Source organism: Salvia miltiorrhiza, chromosome 2, assembly GCF_028751815.1.
Source record: "Salvia miltiorrhiza cultivar Shanhuang (shh) chromosome 2, IMPLAD_Smil_shh, whole genome shotgun sequence".
Classification (NCBI taxonomy): Eukaryota; Viridiplantae; Streptophyta; class Magnoliopsida; order Lamiales; family Lamiaceae; genus Salvia; species Salvia miltiorrhiza.
This window is the reverse complement of record NC_080388.1, coordinates 20986655-21009296: the sequence shown is the minus strand read 5'-3', so window position 1 is coordinate 21009296 and position 22642 is coordinate 20986655. Positions and strand designations below refer to the sequence as shown.

General features: G+C 40.3%; 1 long non-coding RNA gene across 1 annotated transcript; it reads left to right on the top strand.

Annotated features, from left to right (window-relative positions):
- The first annotated feature begins 6727 nt into the window (after positions 1-6727).
- On the top strand, positions 6728-11748 carry LOC131011531 (uncharacterized). Its single transcript, XR_009096992.1, has 2 exons — positions 6728-7738; positions 8096-11748. It is a non-coding gene; the product is annotated as an uncharacterized LOC131011531 (long non-coding RNA).
- The last annotated feature ends 10894 nt before the right edge of the window (positions 11749-22642 follow it).

The following is a 22642-nucleotide window of genomic DNA, read 5'->3' as shown; positions in this document are numbered from 1 at the left end:
ACTCTCAGGCGGGGGAGAGTCCTGTTTTTTCAGTTTTCAACATGGTGCACTTTCTTAACAGGACTCACTCCCCCGACTGAGTGCTTTACAACCAAGATAGGAGGGGATACATGATACGAGAGACAAAGGGTCGGGAGATCTAGGGTTTGAGAGGAGATCAGATTGGGGCGGCGGAAAGAAGATAAGGGATTCTAAGCTAGGTCAAGAAGGGTGGAGGGGTATATATAGAGAGGGTTTTGGGCTTAAGAAAAGGGCTAAGAGGTAACGGGCTCACGCGAGTTTATGGGCCGGAGATGGAATAAGGAGTAATTGGGCCAACATGTTCATAACAGAGTATTGCACATGTCACCAGGGGGGGAGTAGGGTGTATACCCGTAGTCCCCAATTTTCAAATTCGAAAATCCAAAAATTGCTCCTCAGCAAGTCAAGGGAAAAGCAGAGGAATCACGCTGCCATCAGAGCGGAGGGAAGCGCTCGTAAGCCGTGAAAGTTGGTTGTGCCACCCGGGCCTTCCATGCTCCGCGCAGAGGGAGGGAAGCGCTCGTAAGCCGCGAAAGTTGGTTGTGCCATCCGGGCCCTCTATGCTCCGCGCAGAGAGAAGCGCTCGTAAGCCGCGAAAGTTGGTTGTGCCACCCAGGCCTTCCATGCTCCGCGCAGAGGGAGGGAAGCGCTCGTAAGCCGCGAAAGTTGGTTGTGCCACCCGGGCCTTCCATGCTCCGCGCAGAGGGAGGGAAGCGCTCGTAAGCCGCGAAAGTTGGTTGTGCCATCCGGGCCCTCCATGCTCCGCGCAGAGGGAAGCCATTTAATCGTAAGCCGCGAAAGTTGGTTGCACCCCCCGGGTCCTCCATGCTCCGCGCAGAGGGTTACTATTTAATCGTAAGCCGCGAAAGTTGGTTGCACCCCCCGGGTCCTCCATGCTCCGCGCAGAGGGTTACTATTTAATCGTAAGCCGCGAAAGTTGGTTGCACCCCCCGGGTCCTCCATGCTCCGCGCAGAGGGTTACTATTTAATCGTAAGCCGCGAAAGTTGGTTGCACCCCCCGGGTCCTCCATGCTCCGCGCAGAGGGTTACTATTTAATCGTAAGCCGCGAAAGTTGGTTGTGCCATCCGGGCCCTCCATGCTCCACGCAGAGGGTTACTATTTAATCGTAAGCCGCAAAAGTTGGTTGCACCCCCCGGGTCCTCCATGCTCCGCGCAGAGGGTTACTATTTAATCGTAAGCCGCGAAAGTTGGTTACGCCCCCCCGGGTCTTCCATGCTCCGCGCAGAGTTTTCAAGCTTGGATGGGAAGCAGCAAAGGAGTGCTTGGATGGGAAGCAGCAAAGGAATGCATTGGATGGGAAGCAACAAAGGAAGGCTTGAACGGAAAGCAGCAGCAAAATCCTCGCCAGAGGAGTCATCAAAATCCTCGCCAGAGGAGTCATCAAAATTCTCGCCAGAGAAGTCATCAAAATCCTTGCCAGAAGAGTCATCAAAATCCTCGCCAGAGGAGTCATCAAAATCCTCGACCAGAGGAGTCATCAAAATCCTCGCCAGAGAAGTCATCAAAATCCTTGCCAGATGAGTCATCAAAATCCTCGCCAGAGGAGTCATCAAAATCCTCGCCAGAAGAGTCATCAAAATTCTCGCCAGAGGAGTCATCAAAATCCTCGCCAGAGGAGTCATCAAAATTCTCGCCAGAGGAGTCATCAAAATCCTCGCCAGAGGAGCCAGTCAAAATCAGCAGAGAGGTCATTCAGATTTCAACAAAGTCAGAAATCAACATCAACACCAAAAATATATACCACAGTTGGAGATCCGGGAACGCAAACTCAACATCAGCGGATAACAAAAATAACACGAAGTACAAAGGAAGTCAGAAGCAGCACAGAAACTTAAAAGGCAAGACAAATAGCAAAGCAATCTCATTCAAACAAAGAATGCCAAAGAGGCAAGCTATACATTGAACATCAGAGGTAAGTATCAAGTTTTTGGAAATTGAAAAGTTACAAAAATATTTGCCAAATCAAAAAGGAGAGCAGGGTTATCAAGCAGGAGGAACAGATGAATCTTCAGCAGGGGCAGGGGAGACTGAAGCAGAGGTGGCAATTGCGGGGACCTGGCTAGCAGAGGCTCCCTCTGTAAACACCGGCAGCATGCCAGCTTCCTTCATCTTCGGGAGACGGGAATCCACGTCCAGCAGCTTCGCAGCTTCTTGTACGTATGATTTCTCATCTCTGTACAAGACAAAAAGTTTATCCACTGCGGAGGAGGAGGAAGCAGAATCGTCAAAGGCTGAGGCCGCCAGATCAGAGGACAGGGGAGGCTCCATGCTGTACTGAGCAAAGGTCTGGGTGCTGTTGCCAGTAGGATCCCGCAACCGGTTCACAAAGCCAACTAGGGAAGCAGAGAAGGCAGGCATATACATGGGGGCAGAGGGCAACGAGTCAGACCCGACCCCAAAAGCAAAATAAGGAAGGACCTTCTCCAGCACTGGATACCACCACACTGGCTTCTGCGGGGAGTTTGCAGGAATTCCCATCAGTTTGTTCACGTCTTCATCCTTGATGTTCTCCATCAAGGCCAGCAGGTTCAGGGTGGCAAGCTGCTCCGGGGACGCTCCTGCCATCTCCAACGCCTTCGTGGCGGATTGCTGTATCACGTAAGCAAAGAGGGGCCCGAAGTCTTCCAGGTACTCGGGAGTCCGCTTGAAGGCCTCCAAGGTGCCCTCCAACATCACCTCCAAGAAGTGTTGGCCTTGAGGGGACAAGAAGTACTCCAGACGCTGGTCCCGTGCCCCCAGGACATAAGCACGGTTCTGGGCCTCCACAAGTGTTTTCCTCCAACTACGTCGGGACTCCCTGTAGTCTTTTTCGTACCCCGCCTTGAATCTGATAAGGCTCTCATGACTCTCCTTCGTCACCCTTGTCAGTTCGGAGGCCAGGGACGACTTTTCCACCTCTACTTGGGCCAGTTTGGCCTTCAACTCAGCAATCTCTGCCTCAGCTCCACTCAGGCGCTCCACTACCCCAGCGACGGCGTCGTCACGCTTGGCAATGTCCGCCTGCTCTTTTTCTCTCTCTTTCTCCAGCACATCATAATCGTGGATGCCCAGGATAGCTCCCCAGAGCCGAGACTCCACCTACAAGGAAATAGAATGGATCATGTCAGAACAAAGAAATACTCTTCGCTGAAGGAATGATTTTCTTCAGAGAAACGGGGGCCACTAGAACAGTCAAAAGGTTAATAACTTAAATTTTTAGATAAGGATACAAGCTGCAAAATACCTGAAGAGCCGTCTGGGCAAGCAGACTTGCCAGAGCCCCTCGTGTCAAGTTCTCCATTTTCTCCTTGTCTTTCGAATGAACACGAGAAGACAAGGCATCAATAAACCCCTGCCCCGACAAACTTGAAATCGGGCCAGGGACAGTATCCTCTGATTCATCAACAGCGGGGACCACAGCCTTGCCCTTGCCCTTTCCCCCAGCGGAAGGAGGGACTTTTGAACCACCAGCAGACTTCTTGGCTGGATTCGCGGACTTGCCAGCCTTCTTCAGGCTTTCTTGTCTCTCCTTCTCACCCACGAAGATCAGAGAGCCCCTCTTCCGCTTCTTCGAGAGATCGGGAGTGGCGGTGTCCTGGGCAGAGTGGGGAGAAGGAACCTCGTCAGTAATGTCCACAATTTGGACATCTTTTCCACCAGTACCAGATGCGTCACCAGTACTGGGGCGTCTGCGCCCGTGAACAAGGCCACCTGCATCGACCTCCTCTGCATCAAATGTGCGTGAGGCTTCCACATTTCGCTCTGCGACCTCTGCCACAGGGAGAGTGATAACCATCTCGGACCCAGTGGGTTGAACGGGAAGGTCCGTGCGGGAAGCAGAGCCCCCTGAGCCATGTTCCCCGCTGCGGGTGGGAGAAGCAACGGCAGCCAAATTGGCTCCGCATTGTTTCCTCCAAGACATGTCTGCAAATAAAAATTCTACACCGTTAGAATCAGGGTAACAAAAATTAATATATTTTCTAACTCATATTTTTTACCTATTGAGTTCTTTGGATATAGGGGAAATAAGCCATTGTACGCCAGAGCCGAATTGTTCTCGGCGAGATATTTACAGGATAGGGGCTCAGCCTTATTCATGGCATTAAGGTGGGCTATGATGCCCAGGTCAAAATTGGAGGGAGCAGCTTGAGAGGCTGGTTTATAGGTAGTCCGAAGACTATGCCACTCCAGCTCCAAGGCGCCATAATCGCGCCAGGAACCAACTAGGGTGCGCACGTAACAGTAATTAAACAAAAAATTCTTGTCAAAAGAATTTAAGGAGGAAAGGAAGGAGGTGGGATATTTCTGAAGACCGGCAAAGCTATACAAGGGACTGCCCTGCATGCAGAGAGATTGGGTCTGACAGAACAGTTTGGCGGTGTCCCCAACACCATGGGCTCGGCAGAGAATATGGAAGGCATATAACCTTCGGATGGCAGAAGAGGTAACTTGATAAAAGGGGATGTGAAAATGGTTGCAGACGTCAACCAGGAGAGGAGGAGGAGGAAGCCTTAGGCCAGCGTCTATTTGGGCTTGCCAGATGGCTATTGTTTTGTGGTCACGAAGTTGTTCCGGGGGTTTCGAGGCTTTAGAGAAGGCCTCGAATCTTAAACCGTCAGGGAAACGACACTTGCTTCTCATCTTTTCCATCGCCGTGAAGCTAAGGCGAGAAGCGGGGACAGGTTTAGGGGGTTGGGGAGCCTTTTTAGTTTTCTTTTTGGGATGAGGGAGACTGGGAGTAGCCTGAGAGTCACGTGAGACGGAGGGGGAAGGAGGGTTTTCAAGACCCTGAGGCTGGGGGGAGAAAGATGAAGAATCTCGGGGAGAGGGCGAACGTGAGGGCTGGGGAGCGGAAGTGGAAGCCATTATCAGAAATTTTAATCCTAGGGTTTCTAGCACGCTCAATCAGAGCACCAACAAATTTCAAAACTACTTACACTAAACACAAAATATCGGGAGAAGAGGATACGCGAGTTACCTAGGTCAGGAAAAGATTGACAGTAAAAACTGGAGCGGAGGGGTCGCGGGAAAATACGCCGGAACAGGGAGAGAATCGCCGGAAATCGCAGATGAAGGAATTAGGGAAAAAGTGGAGAAGATGAATAGTGGGAAGCAACATTTCGAAACTGACTAAGTAATGTATGCGGGCAACTACCACCATACGGGATGAATGACGCGTGGCATACGGGAATTAATCAATGGCTAAGAATTTCTACGGAGAGACGAAAAGACGCAAAAGTTAAAAGGTAACCTCGGGGTACGGAAAAAGCACTGTAGAGAGGGCGGGCATTTAATGCTGATGACGTCATCCACGCGGGCGAATCCTCTGACTAGTTGCATCGTCCCAGAGTGAACTAGTCAGACCAGGGGAGGGAGTAACAAAAACGCCAGAGAACAATTTACAAGGCTTACCCTTATCTTCTTACAAGTGTAGAATTCTCATATCTTCATGATTTGCAGGGACCAGGGAAAACAGCACAGCGCTGGCTTTAACAATACTTCACTGGTTGAACACGAAGAATACCCGGTTCAACCAGACTAGAGGGGGGAGTGGTTGATGAGGAGTGATATGTGCAGAGTAGGGAAATGATGCAAATCAGAGGAATCGACTCCACCAGCGGAATAAGTATGGCAGAGGAAGCGCACTCGTCAGAGGAAATCATCCTCGCCAGAGGGATCTTACTCACTAAAGGCATCTTATACACCAGAGAAGTCACCCTCGTCAGAGAAGTCACCCTCGCCAGAGAAGTCACCCTCACCAGAGAGGTCATCTTCGCCAGAGAAGCAGCCTTCGCCAGAGGAACTACCTTCATCAGCGGAATCGCCAGAGACGCGGGAGATTTCCCGCGTGAAGGCAAATTTACCGACATGCCCCTCTATCACGCCAAGCGCATGCACCACAGATGATTTTACCATTTTGCCCTCCTATGTAATCTATAAATAGAGCCTGAGCTCGTGCATTGTAACTACGCTATCTCTTATTTTCGAATACAGCAGCTACTTTTCTCCCGTTCTGAGTTTTTCCGATTGTCTACTTTGCTTTCTCCGATCATTCACACTAGGTATAGCCTATATTTATCGCTTTATAGATTAGGTGTTGGTCCTTGAATCACCAGATATATTCATGGGTGATTAATTATCGAGGTATGAAAATAGATTAAATGTTACTAATCTTTGATAATTTGAAAATTGTGATTTGTGGTAATTATGATGAGGATGACACATCTATTGAAAAAATTGTGTACGATAATTTTTTTTTAAAATTTATAATGTAATATATTTGGGCATGTTATTTCATACATTACATTTAATTTATTAAAATATTTTTCTTTATATTTATAATTAAATTTCTATTTATATAAAATTTTATAAATTTTGATAGTGTGCATCGCAGGGTACAATACTAATTATAATTATAATTATAATTATAATGAAAGTTTCGACCATTTAAATTTTAATTTCAAATTGATGTAAAAATCCATCGAGCATGAAAATTCTAAAAACGCGTGGAATGTAAGTAACGTGCGGTCAATGAGGGTTGGCTTAGTCATCAGCACCGACTTAAATCGAAACCCAATCGGAAGACCTGACTCTCAAGGATATGCATCAATTACCACCCTACGATCAACTTAATCTCATCCGTCCATTTCCTCCACAACTTCTTATATATACCCCCCTCCTATTCGACTTCTCATTCATACGTGTGTGTGGTCTGCGTGCGAGGGGATTTGGGTTTCGATTTTTGTGTTTTGATTTCTGATCGTGTTTTTCTTCCTCGTTAATCTGCGTGCGAGGGGATTTGGGTTTCTACGATATTCACATAAATGTGGAAGAAGGAATTGAATTAGTATGATAACTGTCTGTTAGCCTTCTTCGTATTCGTGCGCGGATGTTAGTTTTTCTTCTATGAACGGTTGGATTTTCTATAATTCTGAGATTTTGGACTGATGACGTTATTTCATTCCGCACGAGATTGGCTGATAAAAATTGGAAGTTCATGTTTTTGTAGATTAGAGAAGCATCACTATCATCTGCAGTTTTCGACTTATATGCGTTTTGTGTGCGATATTCGCTATGATCTAGTAGTTGCTTGGCTCTCAATGATTTCGTCATGATCATCGGGTAAATGTCGACATTCATCATTGCAAATATGGATTCAAATATTTTTCACTCTTTATCCCGTCATCTTGTTCATCCTACTGAAGGCACGTATCCCAACAATTATGCTTTTCCTTTCTATTTGCAGAACGTGCTCAACTATTTCGTAAGTCTTGCATCCGTTTTGCGTTCATAGTATCTCCTTTTAGGTGACTTCTGCTGAATCTAATCTGCCTTTCTTTTTTAGATTTACCAATTGCTGTCTTGTTCTAAAGTCATCTGCTGTTTGGTTTTTTCTTATTCATAGTCTTACCTCTTTTTTATGTCAACTAGATTTTTGTGAATACGAGACTTGTTATATTAGTTCGTAGTTCCCATAGTTCTGGCTGCTTCTGTTTCACCTTCCCTTTTAACTATCCTCTTCTCTGTTTCATTTTTTCTCGCAGTTCTAGTCATGCTTATCATCTACTTCAAAGTTATGCCTCCGTTCAGTATGTATCTATAGTTTCGTTGTTTTGATGTGCTTGGTTGCTGTTGGTTTTCAATTTTTACCCAGTAGTTTGATTGTGTCAGTGATTTAGTATCTCGGGATTTGAACACTACGTAGTTGATTTTAAGGTATGATCTTTTATTATAGTCCACGAGGACATTATTTTATGTGAAATTTTATGCCTTAATTGTTATTTGTAATTAATTACTTTGTATTTGACTTTGAAAGGTTGTTCACAAGTATTTTTTAAACTATCTATGATGATCTTTTTAAATTCCAACACCTGGGATTATTATATATTTTTAAGTTTTTTATGATTCTAAGATTCTGGTGAATTAATACCTTGAAAGGATTGAGTTTGGAGTTATGATCTTTTCGTCACTATTGTTTCTTTTCCATCTTAGAGTCTCATTTTGACATGATCTGCGAGTGTTCTATTATGCATTGTATAGTGAATTTCAAATATTAGGATTGAATCGATGTAGGACCATGGTGCACTATGGCTCTCTAGGACTGTGTTGCACTGTGAGGCTGGATGAAGGCTGGCTGGGTATCTTGAGGTTTGACGAACGGACTAATTTCTAATTTCTAATCTCTTTTCAAATTGGGAGGGTTTTCTTGGTTTCTCTCCTGGGTTCCTTTGCTTGCTGGTGCTGCACAAGCTCATATCTCTCTGGATTTTGCATTTGCGTGTATCTTCTTGGTAGATTATTCCAGAATGGAAGATTTCATTGATAAACTTGTAAAGCACAATTTACTTGGATTTGTCTGTATAAGCCCGCTATCTTCCTATCTGCATTCTCCCGTTTGTAGAATTTGCATTTGCAAGGTGAATGATATTGCTGGAAGATATCAAAAGGTTGAACACTCATGGGCTGGGGAAACCATACAGAGTTGTAACCTGTTCTGGTGTTATCTCTATCCTATCAGCTTTTGATCTATTTGCACTTTTAAGGATATATGCCTTATGGTCTTCTTTTATGGTGTACTTCAGCAAAGAAATTTGAAGCAAATATCATGTTGGCTGGGCAGCTGAGTTCCTTATCTTTATGTTTTTCCTCACCAACTTTGTTTCATTTTTATAAAACAAACATGCTATTGTGTCTTAACTTGTGCTGATGTTGCTGCAATGAAGATGTGATTTTGCTAAAGCTGCTTTGGTTTTGAGTTGATTTTCAATGTGGACTATGGCTCCTCCTTGCACGGGTGGGATATTTGGGAAATGATGAAGACTGGGTGCCTCAAGGCTGTCCTTCCAAATGTTGCTGCATGTCCTTGTTGGTGACTTTTTTGGGTGGTCTGGGCATTCCGTGGTTCTTTTCCTGGGTTCTCTTGCTGGTGGTTCTGCAAAAAATGACCTTTCTGGGTTTGAGTTGTGCTTTTATGTTCTTTCGAGCTGTCTTCATCTTTGCCATCTGAAACATTTTGGTCCATTATTGCTTTGCTTCCAACATGTTGTTGAACCTCTTGTGTTATCCTAGGTGAAGTCTTATTTAGTGGCTCTTCATTCAGGACAGAACTCATTAGGCTTAATCTGGGTGATATATTTTGTTTAGGATCATATAAATAAAGAGCAAGCAATGTGTTGTGGATCATTTCTACTGGTTACATTTGCGTCTGATTACCTATTGGAAAAACAGAGTGCTAAATTTGGTTGGAAATTTTTATCGTAAGAGATTCAGCTGTTGGGAGTACTAATTGTTGGCATAGTCTTGAGTTCATGGTTGGATTGAATATCATGCTGTCCTGTGTTTGCGTAGGACAGAAGGTACTACATGAAAATGAATTTTAGTCGAACACATCTAACAATTAGGCATGGTCAAAGGCATTTTAGTTTTTGGGTTTTTAAGTCGATATTGAAGATGTTTCAATTGAGTTCTTCTTTGTCAGATCTTATTTTACGTGGAGTTAGTGTGTTCCCGTTGTCACTTCTGTAAAATGTTACTGGTCTCCTTTTCTTTTGAGGTGGTGTTGGTTTAATAGTCTTATTCATCTCTTGCTTGAGATGCTATGGATGATGAAAGCCTAACGTCTTGCAGATTAAATGAAGAACCTTGTGCTGCCATCTCCTCACTTATTTGACCGATCATCTTATTCATCTATCTGAATATTTGTAGCATATATTGTTACTTATTCTCTATCTTTTCACTAATATATGTTTATGGAGAACATATGGAATTAGTAGATAGCTTTTTGTCCGTTCGTTAAGCTATTTATCTATTTGGAAAGACACTAGAATAGTAAGAGAGTCATTTATTCTCATCTTGAATAATTAGTGTGTATATAGGCGAGGGATCATAGTAAGCGCGCCTTTGGAGCACCTTAGTATCCTTAATTGCATAAGCTTAACTTAAAACATAAAGCTGCATGATGTTGCACACGAAACTCATATGAATTCAATGCATACATTCATTAACGTTACTTATATGCATGTAATGCAATTTTCAAAAGATGCATGATTATATATATGTTTTTGTATTGCTGTATAGCCAAACGTGCATAGCTAATATTGTACTACGTGAGGGAAGGGTAACCTGATCTTGATCTTGTATGTATATATGGAAAAGAGAGTACCAAAACATAGTCCCATAACTTTTTAGCTATCTGTCTCATACCTAATTGTGTTCTTGGAGGGTCAAATTTGTGTTCAGTACTTTTTTTGGCAATGAGATATCGTGACATATTGTCTGTTATGTTTGCTTGCATTCTTACAGACGGTCCTCCATTTTTGGTTCTGTACTTCAAGCCTGAGTAACTAGTTTTGCTTGTGGATGGAATATTACTGCTGTCGCTCGTTAAGCTTTGCATTGCGTCTCTGATATGTTCTTGTTGTGTATCTTATATCTATTGTTGGGGATTCTGGGCTTGGATGCTGTGAAGTTACTATTTTTACCAGAGTGGAATATATTACAGTCGCTATCTTGACCTGCACGGATTATATTTGGATTGGTTGGCATGCACTCTACATAGGCTTCTGTCTACTTTTCATTTTTTTTAGTATCCCTTGCTGATTGCTGTTGCAAGTTGATTTGCTGGAAGAAGTGAATACGTCGACAGGACATGACAATGGCTTTCTTTCGTGTTATCTGTTCTTCTCAGCTTTTGATTTGCAGCCCTATTCAAGTTATAAGTTCTTTTGGTGTCTTCGTCTCCAATGCTTTTTGAATTTAGAATTACTGCTGCTTATGAAATGAACAGAGGGGCATTGAGAGGTTGATATCTTTATGCCAGTTATCTGTGCCATAGTAGCTAAAAGTGCACTAAAAGCCTAAATGGTATATGTACTTCTGGGTGGAGATATGTGCTTACAAAGTGAGACAAAGGTCCTAACAAGTTGTGAAGCAGTAGAAGACACTCTGAGTCTTTCAGATCTACTATTTGATTATGATTTTGGTCTATGTTATAATGCCTATTCTTGCCGGTGTTATCCTGTATAGTAGTCGGTCCTTTTTACCAATGAGGAGTAGACTGGTGCTCAGATATGGCTCTGTTACAGTTCACGTTGCATTCATCTTGTTGATTAGTTAAAATTACGGTTTGTCTGGAAATCTTGATGTGTCCTCATGGCAGCAGGTGTGTTTTTGATTCTTTATGATTATTGCAACATTGTGATGCCAACCGTGGTAGGCGTTTTGATTGGTCCCACTTTGTCGTTTAGAGTTTTGTTCAATTTCCCTGTTTAGTTTCGCATAGATTAGTAACTTGTGTAACTTCGCCTGTGGCGCATGCTTGGCCACAGCCGGTCCCAAGCCCGGGTAAAAGGAGGAGGGGCAAGTTATTAGGTTCATTTGCCAGTGATTTTTACTGAGTCGAGGAAGTGGCGGATAGGGGTAGGGGGGCTACAGTTCCCCTCAATTTTTAATTTTTCTTTTTAATATATATATGAATTCCATTCCGAGCACCTGCATTACCATATCCGCGGTGGCCACCGCAAGGGGCAGCCGCTGCATTGAGCATGCTGGGCAGCAGTCACCACCACCGTTGGCCGCCTGGCTTCTTCCACCACTGTGTGAGGTAGAATGTAATTTGTGATTCAAATCTATTGTTAATTTGACCACGAATAGAAATAATTAGTTCATATATTTTTAAGTTATTTATAATATATTGAAATCAAATTGTTGTTTGTTAGGGTAAACTAGTATTTTCGTGCGAAATTTTGTATATGTATTATAAATAGTAAATCAATTAGGGCAAATTGCATGAAAATACCCCACTTTATTTCAAATTTGATTTTTTGGCAATCTTTTTTTTTGTTGCAAAAATTTGAACGAGCTTTCAATTTGTTGTAATGTTCGTCCGGAGATACCTTCCTGTAAGGCTTTCATTTCATTGCATCCATGTAGTGATATGATAGACATTGCAACCAAAAATTGAATGGAAGGTATCTCCGGACGGACATTACAACAAATTGAAAGCTCGTTCAAATTTTTGCAACAAAAAAAAAGATTGTCAAAAAATCAAATTTGAAATAAAGTGGGGTATTTTCATGCAATTTGCCCAATCAATTATAATAGTTACAAATATTTGAAAAATTACAAGTACAGATACTTTTTATAATTAAAATATTTGTGGTAGAATATATGATAAAATATGTAATTTTCACAACACTAATATTTTATATTTTGTAGAGTATTTTTATATAAATGTTAAACCAAACATTAAAAGAATAAAAATTAATTTTAAGCTAATAAACATACCACTTAGATTTTGCGTACTGAAAAAGTTTATTTCCCCATCGACTGTTATACAAAAATTACATTTAATTGCATGTTATAAAAAAGTGCAATTAAAAAATAAATATCGTACAGATTTTGATATTTATGTCGAAGAACAAATTACTCTCCTACGACTCCTTGAATCAATATTTTTGTCGATATAATTTATTTCTTTAAAATTGAGTGGACAAATGTATAGTGTATTCAACTAACCACAATTACATTTTTTTTAATATAATATGTATGTCAGTTAAGGCATCAGCTAGCATCTAAAACTTGCAAATTAATTACTCATTTTCCATTAATTTTCAAGATTAGTGTTTAAAATGGATTAACAAATTCAAGTAAAAATATAGAAAAAAAGAATTTTGGCAATGTTTATGCAATACCTTTGTTAGGCATTTCTTCAATATTTAAATCAATAAGTCCACCATCTTCGAACGATTCACCATTTATGAAAGAAAAGTTTTTATCCACTAATTCGGCATTTGCTTGAATTAATATCAAATAATTGTGTTCATTTAATCTAACAGAGCAAATTATGATGATAATTGATAATGATTAATTAAAAAATATTATGGCCAACAAAATTATGAATAAAATTATCATCTCAGTTACAATATAATAAATTTTATATGAAACAAACCATATACTATAAAAATCAATAAATTAACATAAGAACTAAAGCAAATAAAGTATTTCAAATTATTTATGTAATCGCCTGCCAACTAAGAATAGTGTCCATCATCATTTCTTTGATCTAATTTATCATTCCATTTAAATTCGTTTGATTTTTTTCTTGGTAGAAAAATATTTCAAATTTCATATAATACACATTAAATTCATAATTATGGTAATAAAAAATAATGAAATACATTTGAATTGTCTTTTATGCATAAACTTATGATGAATGAGGTTATTCCGAGAAAAATGAATGTTCTAAATTAGATCGTCAAATTCTAATATGAATTATGTGATAGTTTTGACCATAAAAAATATTATATCTAAAGCATTTTCATTGAATATATATAAGTGAATAACGGTAATACAAGTGCCCATCTTTTTTATAGTAAAATACTTCCTCGAATATACAATCTAATTTTTCGACCTAATTATCTATAGCATGTGCATTATTTAGAGTATCAATTTGAATTTATAATATGTGGATATGGATATACATATAAAATCAAATAAAAGGCCATTCAAATTTAGTTTTAATAATTGTTCGTTAGTTTTTATAATATATTTGTGGATTTATTTGAATTTTTTGAATGAGTTAATGTGCAAGTGAGAATGTGAGATAGTGGGGCGAGTAGGATATAATTTATTTATAACTTTCATGTTGAATATATTTTTAAAATTGCCATTCAAATTAATTTCAAATTGATTTAAAATCAATTTGTAATTGAAAACTCCTTTTTTAATATAGTATAGATTGATTTCTAGATTTTCCCTACGTGTTATACACGAAAAATATTTTATATTTTTAAAATTTTAAATTATATATATAATGCGTAATGAACCTAGAATTATATGAATGTTATAATCATGTAAAGAACCTGTAACTATAAATTTTCAAATTTTGATAGCAATTATATGTAGTATATATATATAGGGGAGGGCTAAAATAAAAACACTTCTTAAAATATAAAATATAAATAATTTTCAGCCCTTAGATCATCAAGATCTACGGTTGATTCGTAACTCTTTTGGATGAATTCGTGGTCCTAGGTTCGAATCCCAAAGATAGCAAAAATTTATTTTTCACAATTCGTAACCCTGTTGGATGAATTCGTAACCATGTTGGATAAAATTCATACATTAAAAAACGTTTATATTTATATTTTAAGAAGTGTTTTCACTGTAGCCCTCCCATATATATATATATATATATATATATATATATATATATATATATATATATATATATTAATTTGGATATAATTTAAATATGTTGAAAATGTACCCATTTTTAATTTTATATTTAATGTCTTATCATACTATATTTAAATGGAAGCATATAAATAGAATATGAATAAGTTAATGTCAGTTTTACAGTTTATGGACGATTTTTTTGGAATAATTAAACAAGATATTAACGGTTAATTTGAATTTTGCTAAAAATATGACTTTAATTTGTCTATAATTTACAAAATTGCCATCCAAATCAATTTGAAGATATCATGAAAACCCCTTAAATATACCCGTTTTATCAAAAATACCCTAAAACTTTCAAAATGTTCTCTAAATCTTCAAATTATCAGGTTTTTATCAAATATATCTCGCATCTATTTTTCGGTCACAAAAAACGTGATGTGACTCGCTGAATGCCACATATAATTTATATTCTATTTTAAAAAAAAAATGCAATGACAAAAACGACGTCGTTTTGTACCATATCATTAAAAAAATCATTCTGAAATTTAAAATTCACTCCTATTGTGTTTAAAATTCACGCTAATAAACCTAGAATTAGGGATAAACACGATAGAATATGGTACGAAGTTGTTTTTCCATGTTATTTAAAAAAAATAGAGTATAAAATACATTGTGCCATCCGACGAGCCATATTACGTTTATATTTGATAAAAATCTGATAGTTGAGTGTTTAGAGAATATTTCAAAAATTTCAGGGTATTTTTGATATAGTGGGTATAGTTCAAGGGTTTTTATGATATTTACCCTTGTTGTTATTATATTTACTTTTATTTCTGGTATTGCTCGTTTCTTGGGTCATCCTTTGAAGATTCATGGAGCTTCAGCTGGAAGAGATTTCGGGCAATTCGCTAGAGTTCTCGTTGAAATAGATATGTCGCTCCCTTTACCTAATACTTTACTTATTGATATGGACGACTTTTCTTTTCATGTTGAGTTCGTTTTCGAAAATCTTCCACTTTTTTGTGGTCGTTGCAAGATCACGGGACACTCTCCCGACAAGTGCCATAAGATTAAAGCAACGGCGTTGAGTGAGGTTAATGGTGAGGGTGCGGTGTTGCCGAAGCCGCCACCGATTATTCAACCATGTCTGCAGACTAAGCCGTCTGCTTTGCTGCCAAGGCCGACACATGAGTGGCACCAGGTTGTTCCTAGCAGCAAGGTGGCGGGCAAGGTTGTTGTTACTGTGGACAAGGATGCTGCTATTGGGCGTGAGTTGGACATCAACTCTTTTGGCCCTCTAGCGGAGGACAGTTCAGTCATGGATGGAAGGGAGGCAACCTATCATTGTGATTTGTTGGGTCATAGAGAGGTAGCAGCTAGTCAGGGAGATCCGAAAGATCTTCAGGTCGCTAATGTCCAACAATCTAGCGGTGCAGATGCGGATACTGATAGTTCTGTGGATGAGGAATTGAAGGTTGATGATGCTGAAATTATTAATAAGGCAGCGGAGCATCCGTTGGAGGTTCATGTGGCTGTTGATTCGGTGACTGAGGTGGCTGGTGGAGTGGTCGATCAGATAACTGAGGCTGGTAAGGGAGAGGAGGTTGCCCAGACTAATGTGGCAGCTGATTTGGTTTCACAGGACGACAAGGATTCGCCCACTGCGTCGGAAGATTTTGCTTGTCGTCTTAGTAGGTTAGAAGAGCAAGTTAGTCAAGGCATGCAACTGCTCGTTGCGACGCCTAAGCGACGGGGCCGTCCCCCGAAGGGGATGGAGCGTCCGCGTGTAACTCAAACTCAGGAAGATAATATAAAAAGTCGCCTCAGGAATGCGGAGGAAATGGGTTATAAGCCGAGGGCCTTTGTTGTTGATCATAGCAAAAGTCCTAGTATGAGGGTTATGGATAATATCGCTAACAGTCGCTGGTCTGATGAAATGGAGTTGCACGATCTTCACACAAACATGGATTTTCCTTAATATTAGATGTTTGTGCGTTTAGCGTGTTGAAGCTTTTTTAGCGTTTTGAGTTTCGTTCTCTTTCTCTCTTTTTTACGAGCTCTTTTGAGAGTCTCGGACCCCTAGTCTGCGTCTTTGTGCTTTCACGGGTTTCTTTTTCTTTTTCTTTTTTCTTTCTTTTTATATAAAACCGCAATTTAATAATTATATTTACTTTTATGTAAGAAAACTAAAAGATATTTACTTGTATGTAAGAAAACTAAAAGTGAACTGTGCACATGGTCAAAAGAATTTAATTCGAGTAAATTGCTCCTGAAGTTTCGTACAAGTTAGTTCCTCCAATGAAAATTCCTGACCTCGCTATTGGTAGTGCTGCTTAATGGATGTGGAATCATATTTCGGATCTCTTCTTGATTTATCCAGCATGAACATGATTAGTGATTTTTTTATGCATATGAAGTTGTAGGCAAAATCGCATCAAACTCTTGTGTTACTTTGTTGGGCGCATCACGACCTACAGGCAACACCGGCGAGACCTGGGAAGGCAACCCGATTGGGAGTCAGAGGATCCATAGTACCCGCAGCCTCCCGGACTTCATATTCATTTTTAACTATGGAAATTTGCGTGAAAATACACTAACTATGAAAAAAAATTCATTTTTAACATCAATTTAGAAAAGTTCAATAAAATACATGAATTTAGAGGGTTGTCCATTTTTGACACGTCAATCTTTCTTTAATTAGAAACCTACCCCTTCTTTAAAATAAAATATCACACATACCCCCAAATGTCTCTTTCTCCATACAAAATAATCCTTATGAGCTTCTTAAAATTATAAGGTTAAAAACAAAACAAATTATCAGGTCCAACATGCTTCCCTATCACTTCAAAATTAATCTAAACATAATCCAACTTTATACCTTTAGTCGAATGGTCTTCTTCGGGAGTTAGTTCCTCTTGCGTTTTATGGACCGTCTGCCCCAAGGCTTCGTCCAACCACGTGCTCGCAAGGGATGGTTGCAACCTTCCTCCTTCACTAAGTTCCGACGTAAAATATTTTGTTGGAAAATGAAAGAAATTTTTTACTAAATCGGAAAGTTGAGCAAAACAAAGCGTTTAAAGAGGAATTATAAAATATTTAATTTATTTCATAATATCTCCCTAAGGGAGGAGACAAACTTGTTTAGCTACTCATTAGTAGTTAATACTAGTATACATAAAATAAAAAGAAACTAAAATTAGAACTGAAAAACTTTGAAAATAGAAATTTAAGATTACAAAGATAAATACTAGAGAGAGAGTGTGTTGTGTGAAAGTGTTGTGAATTTTTCGATATCCTCTTCTCTCCAGAGCTTGGATTTTTATAGAGGTCTAATCCCCTCTATAAGTCTTGGTGGTTGGCCTCGGATTCCTTTCCATCGAGGCCAGCTCATGGATTGTGACTGCCACCTTCTTTTGTCGGCCATGATTGCCGACACTAGTTAGTGCCTTCACATGGAGCTGAACCTTCTTTTTATTATTTTGAAATAATTGTTGGTAGGGGCCAGTTGTTTTTCCTTCCACTTAGCCTTGTTTTCTTGGTGAGTGGAGCTTCTGTAGAATATGATAGAAATGAAGCTTGTGGTTGAACCTATACTTTACTTTGTCCATCTCCGTGAGACAGACCCATAATCCCCATGCACGCCTTGTGGAGATTTGATCCTCCGAGAAAGTAGCGACAATAGAGACTTGATGATCTGGTGCCTTAATCCGGTTTAAGGCCTTCGTATCAAGTCTCCGAAGCTTCGTGATTACCCTTTCCTGTTGGTTCTGGTGCTGCACTGAGAAAATACAGTTTCAGAACGTCTCCCCTATTAAGGGACGGGTTGTTCGACCAGGCATCATAAACGGTCTCTTGGATCCATCTTGGTAGACATTTGATTTCGCTGAAGGATGGTGATATAGTATAAACTGAGGCTAGCGCCCCAAATTCATACCACTCCTTGACCTCCTGAGGATTGGCTCCGGTATCCCGGATTAATGCCCTTCCTGGTATTGAGTTTCTCCCATCTGGACTGGTACATCTGCCAAACAGGAGATATTTCAATAGTGTTAGTATCAATCTTTGATTTGCCTGTCAGTGGGCTAAGATTGATCTCTCCCTCTTTTACCCCAGAGGTGGAGGGTTAACATGTTGATTGAGGTGGTAAAACCTTAGCAACACCTTTTTCTTGAGGATCTGGTTGTGACACCTTAGCCTCAGAACTTGTGCTAGAGGTACTTGAATCCTCTGCTACCGGTAATCCGGCCGGTGCGGTAATGCCTGCTTCGATCAGGGGAGCCCTAATCCCGCGCAAGAGCGGCTTGTGGATTGCCTCATGAAGATTTATCATCTTCTTAAGACATTCTTGTATGCAGTCAGACACTTTGGTTTCATCAACCGATTGTATCCTTCCGGCTTATTTGGCATGGAGTACACACTCTTGCCATTCTTGTTGTAGCATCTCCATGTTTTCTTGGAGCTGCCTCTGGTTTATAATGATGGCGTCAACCTCAGTTGGCTCCATCTCTTGTTAGAAAATCTGCAAGAATATTATCATCAGATTTCAGAATGACAATATCAAAATCATAATATTGACATTCAACTTGCCATCTAAGTAGTCTAGCCTTTTCAGGTTTAGATTCAATTTTCTTGGTTAAGAAAGCCTTAACGTTAGTGTTATCGACTTTCAAAATGAATTTCTTTGCAAGTAAGAATAGCGACCATTTCTTGAATGCCTTTCTGAATGCATAGAACTCATTCTCATTGATGTGCCATCGCACAGCCTCACTGTTGGAAAAGAGACCGCTACAGTATCTACATGGTTCCTCTCCATAAGGGGTAATTTTAGTGAGCACGGCTGCCCACCAAAAATCACTCGCGTCGGTGTATAGGACTAGTTCGTCCTCATCTTGTGGTATTGAAAACTTTGGGAGATTTTTGCAAATTTCTTTTAGCTTTTTCATACCCTCGCGATGTTCCTCCTTCCATACGAATGGAACATCTTTCTTCAGTAGTGGACTGAAGATTTTCCTATGCTCTGCAAGATTTTTGATGAACATCCCTGCAAAGTTAACAACTCCAAGAAAGCTTTGAAGCTGCTTCTTTTCCTTGAGATCCTCTGGAAATTTCTGGACCTTTTCCACAATATGATCTTGTAGAACTATCTCATTCTCATCGATCTCGATTCCCAGAAACTCCATCTTCTGGGTTGCCACGACTGCCTTCATTTCAGACAGCATCAATCCTTCTTGTTGACAAACCTCCGTAAAGATTTCCAAATGTCTGACATGTTCATGAATGTCTTTTGATGCAATAAGAATATCATCAATATAAACAAACATGAATGAAGAATAATCTTTAAAAAGATTATCCATCTTCCTTTGGAATATCTGAGGCGCGTTGGCTAGCCCCATTGGCATGACATTCCAGACATAGTGTCCTTGTGGAGTTGAGAATGCTGTAAACTTCTTGCTCCCCTCCTCCATTCGAATCTGGTAAAATCCAGATTTGCAGTCAAACTTTGAGAATACCTTTGCACTTGTTCTCTACTCAGGATAAAATATCCATCGAACTAAAGAATGTCATTAATTCCTTTGTAATTAATGACCAATCTTGGCTTTCCTCGTTTGATCTCCCCATGATTTCTCACCAGAAATCCAGGACTGCTGTAAGGCGAGTTCCCTGGTTCGATCAACTTCAAATCAAGGTATTCCTTGATTATGCTCCTCATATCCTGCTGATCTTGAGTGTTCATCAGGATAGGTCTGAACCTTACAAACTCATGCTCCTTTCCAGTTTTAACTTTCAATGTAGCTTTGAGCTGGTTCTTGTCCCACCATGCCAAAGGATCCTCGTGATAACACTTTTAAATTCTCCTTTTGACGTCGGCTATGGACACATATTCTTCTTCCCTAATATCTTTGTTTGATATTAAGGAAACTTTGAGGATTTGTGTTTCTTCCTTGGAGAGATCTAGAAATCCCTCGGCTCTGCATTTGAGCAGAACATCTCTGAATCTTCGTTGATCCTTCATTTGTGGTCTCCGGAGTCTGCCATCATCATCACCTTGCTGCGGAATTTGACTGGAATCGATCGATTAAAATCTCCTTCGAGCCTTTGCACAATGATTTTGTGGTCACAATTGGTTGTGAACACAAGCCTTCTGGCTTCATTGTCCTGTGTATACCTTTTGAAAGTTTGCAAAAAATTGTTTTCGAACAAGAAATCTGCTCTTGTATCATGGAAATAGATGGGTGGAGTCTTAACCTTGTACCAAGGTGTTTGTCCTGCTCCGCCGATCAATATTTCTGTCTATTTTACTCCCTTTGATAAGAGCAAAATCTTCTTTGAGAAATCCCTTCCCGCAATTCGAGGCAGTTCTTCTTCCACTTCTGTTGGAAAGACTCCTCATTTTGCTGTACAGATTCCTGCTCCTGAATCAATATAAGCAGCAAAATATTCTGCTTTGAACTTCTCGTATAACATTCCCACAGAGATGTAGATCGAGAATGAACTCGTCATTGGATCTGCAACCTCTTTTCGCCGATTGTGATCTCCACCCCACTTGCTTTCCTTGACCATGGTTGATAATTGTCTAGGAAATTTCGTTCTAAGATCAGGACGTCAGCTTCTTGTCCAGCTTTGCCCTCGACTTGGATCTCAAAGCCTCCAATCTCCAGAATTCTAATATATCGATTGCTTTCTGGATTTGCCAAATAGTACAACGTATTGCAAGGAAACTGATTTTTCCTCACGGTTGTATCAAACTTTGTGGAAACACTTCTCCATCCTTCGGGGCATTTGAGTTTCACTCTTATGCCTTGAGCTGGTGTTTCTTGGATCGCCTTTCTCTTGTAGGAATGAGAGAAACTTCTTTCTAAAGGCCTTCAGGTCAGCCTATCTTCTTGGAATGATAGCCTTGGTGCTCCCAATCTGAGACTTTGATTATGTTTCAGCACCCGCTTATCTCCAACTTGGATGTCAATTTCCCTTATTTTGGGAATTTCAACTCGGTCAGGGCTAATTGCCTTGGCTACTTCTTTGAATACTTCTGAGACTTCAATAAAATTCTTTCCCAGAAATAAATCCGTGTGGTAGGAATTTGATAGGGCATATGATACTTGATATGTAATCGAGTACGGCCTATTTCCTCCCGTCAATAGATCATTCCTCTTGTAGTCCTGGTAGAGTGTCAGGGCTCGACTGAAGGCTGAATCTTGAAGATTATAAGCGATTTGTGGGTATAATTCGGTTACAATCTTCTTGGCGTAGAGATTGCCTGATAAGGCTCCGAGCACTCCATCTCTTGGATTTGTAATCCTCTTGTCACAAATTGCAATATCAATTGGTGTATCTGTCCCTGGTGAAAGTGAGGATTTGATTACCAACTGGATTGCTCCAATATGAATCCATTTCATCATTCCAGCGACTTCTGGCTTCATTTTTGAGAGATCCCTCCGCATATCTTCGGCTGAAATTAATTAGATCTCTACTTGGTTGTTCGTTATTTCTATTGGAAGCGCCAACTCCCGACTCGTTGTACCGAAGAAGACATGATGCTTCCTTTTGAATGGACTCAAGCTTTGTAGAACTTGATCTTATCTTTCTCTTGAAAACCCTTGGAATGTTTGTATATCCATGGTTTTGTTCTTGAGTTTTGTCATGAGTTTTTCCACTACCTTTTCCTGCGGGATCAGGGAATGGCTGGTATATCCCTCCTGATCCTCCTTTTGAAAGTGGATAACCTCGTCCTCCTTAGTCTGACTCGTCTCCGGATGATCCATCGGTCATATTCGAATCTTTAGAACTAAAGACTTATTCCTGCTCGTATATACTCTCATCGGAGGATATATCTTCAAACTGATACATGGGTATCAGTTCTTGGTTGTAGAGGGCGTCTTTGATATCCGGTGTGGATTCAAATTTCCTTATCCCTCTTTTCTCATTGTCAGGGCAATTAGTAGAAATATGCCATTTTGCCCCGCACGTCCAACAGTTGCAATCTTTGAAACTTTCATTTATTTTGGCTTGGGTCCGCCTGAAAGTTTTCCTTGCCGGAGTTTTTTTTTGAAAAGAGAATCGGCTCCTTGATGGTCCGCTCCGTTGGCCTGATTTGTAGGAGCATGCCTTCTATCGGGTCCACATAGTTCTTGGCTTCCAAGTACTCCGCCCTGTTCTTGATTTTCTTTCATAGGGTTGATACCTATGTTTCTTGTTTCTCCTCTGTTGATACAGCAACTTAGCCCCAATCTCTGTTGGAAGGTCAAGATTGTTGCACATCAATGGAGATTCTTTATTGAGCCTCCTCAATTTTTTTGAGATTTCTCTGGTCCGCCGCCTTCTGGCACCATTCGGACAGCTTCTTGTGAACATATGACATCCTTCTTGATGCACTGTCAAGTGGATATTCTCCTGGTGATACATACTCGTTGATGAGCATTTTCCACCATGGACTCGGAA